This window comes from Alligator sinensis, unplaced genomic scaffold (assembly GCF_000455745.1).
Source record: "Alligator sinensis unplaced genomic scaffold, ASM45574v1 scaffold706_1, whole genome shotgun sequence".
Taxonomy (NCBI): Eukaryota; Metazoa; Chordata; order Crocodylia; family Alligatoridae; genus Alligator; species Alligator sinensis.
Genome location: NW_005842683.1, coordinates 827,954 through 830,288, shown reverse-complemented (window position 1 = coordinate 830,288; position 2,335 = coordinate 827,954).

Genomic DNA, 2,335 nt, shown 5'->3' with positions numbered 1-2,335 from the left:
ACACAGGGACCCCAGGAGGTAATTTTCAGGACTACTTGTCACCACAGGAGGTACTTTTCCCCAAGCCAGAAGGCCCAGCCATGCAAATAGGGGGACCTATGGAGGAGCTTGATCATTATTATGACCAGCAACTAGGAGATGGGCAGTGAGGGGCAGCGCCCCCACCCCTCGCCATGGGGAAAGAGGCAGGGAAGGAGGGTGCGTAATAACCTGCTTTATGTTCAGTATCTGCTATCTCATAATAAGGAGTGGAAACATTATTATAAGTGTATATGACCAATTGATGCATAATCATTAATAATATATTAATCCATTCATATTTAATATTATATTATAGATATCATTATACTAATATAGTACTATAGTTATAATATTATATTATAATCTAATATCAGTAATATTGATATTATTACAAGCTCATACTAATATATTATTAATGATATTAATATTGTTATTGACTCCTATTATTAGTATTACCTGTCTACACAGGTCTATACAGTGAAAGTTAACAATAATTATAATGCACGGTATAATATATATAGTAGTTCAATTGGCAGGGGGCATCATGTGCATGTGATCACATACACGGGTACATGGTAGCTGGGCAGCCTGGAGAGCAGCTCCCGCAGGTAGGTTTGGGGTGGGGGAGGAATTGAGGCCCCCATAGGGAAGAGAGGGAGGGAGGGAGTTGGGCAGGGCTGGGGATGGTGCCCAGCTGGGGCCATAGCAGCATGGGGCTTCCAGTGGCAGCCTGAGCACCCTTCACCCCTGGCCTTGATCTGCCCTGCGGTGCTGGGTCCCACCCACTGGGATGAAGATGCTCTGTGGGGAGGGCAGCAGGGTTGGGGGCCTGACTGCCCAGCAGGCAGCCTGAATCTGCATCCCCCCATGGGCTCTGCTTTGGCTGTGCCACCCGTGGGGAAGGGGAGCTGAGCCCCATGCTCTGCTCCAGCTGCAGCAGCTGCCATTGCCTCCCATGGGCAGCAGCAGGGCTCAGGCTGTGCTGCTGTCTGCAGACCCAGGTCCCTGGCCACATAGCCCTGGCAACTGAGGTCCCCCTTGTGCAGGGAGGGGGGGGGCAGAGGGCTGTGGGTGGGGATTGAGGGGCACTGGCAGGACTGGGGGGCTGTGGGTGGGGAGCAAGGGCACCAACAGGGCAGCAGGGCTGTGCATTGGGAGTGAAGCGCACTGGCAGGGTGGGAGGCCTGTGGGTGGAGAGGGGCACTGGCAGGTCTGGGGGCTGTGGGTGGAGAGTGAGGGGAACCACCAGGGCCCAAGGACCTATGGATGGAGTGTGAGGGGCACTGGCAGGGCTAGAGGCCTGTGGGTCAGAAGTATGAGGCACTAGCAGGTCTGCAGGGGCTGTGGGTTGGGAGTGAGGGGCAATGGAATGGGCAAGTCACTAGCATATCAAGGCTGCTCAGCACCACAAAGTGGGGTGTGGGGGCACAGCCCGACCCGTGTACTGGTGAGCAAAGGGGTAGGAGGAGCTCTGATTTTCCACGATAAAAAAACAAAAATCAAATGCCAACATTTATAGGTATTTATAATTTATTTTATTATAGTGACTGAGGCACTGGTAGGCTTCCAAATTACTTTAAAATTGTAATTATTTCAATAAAACATTGTGTTCAACTGATACCTATTTATAGTATTGTTTAATTTTAATCACAGAAAAACACAGATTTGGCGGGGGGGGGGGGTTAACCAGAGAATTTGCAAATTTTTATCAGAACATTTGTGATTTTTAAACAAAGAAAACCAGGCTCCCTGGATATTAGGAAGAACTTTCTCACTAGGTGGGTAGTAAAACACTGGAACAGGTTACCCAGAGAGGTGGTAGAATCTTTATCCTTTGAGCTTTTTAAGATCTGACTAGACAGTGTCTTAGTTGGGGTGATATAGTTGAGGACTGTTCTGCTTTGAGCAGGAGGTTGGACTAGATGACCTTCTGAGGTCCCTGCCAACCCTAATTCTCTATGACTTTCTGATTCTGTGATTCATATAGCAAAGTAACAGATAGGGAACATTAACACAGGCAGTGACCTGGTGAGGGGACGCCAGGTTCTTGACCACCTGGGTGACTGTGATCATCGCCTACTGGAATTCACTATCCAACGCAGGGTATCAAGGGCCTGCAGCAAGGCAGTAGCCCTTGACTTCAAGAGGGCCAACTTCAATGAGTTGAGGAGATTGGTAGGAGAGGTACTGGGGTCCTAGAGGGTAGGGGAACGAGGTGTCCAAGATGAGTGGTCATTCCTTAAGGAAACAATCCTCTGAGCCCAAGGGGTGACAGTGCCAATGAGAATCAAGGGGGGGCAAGAGTGCTTAAAAG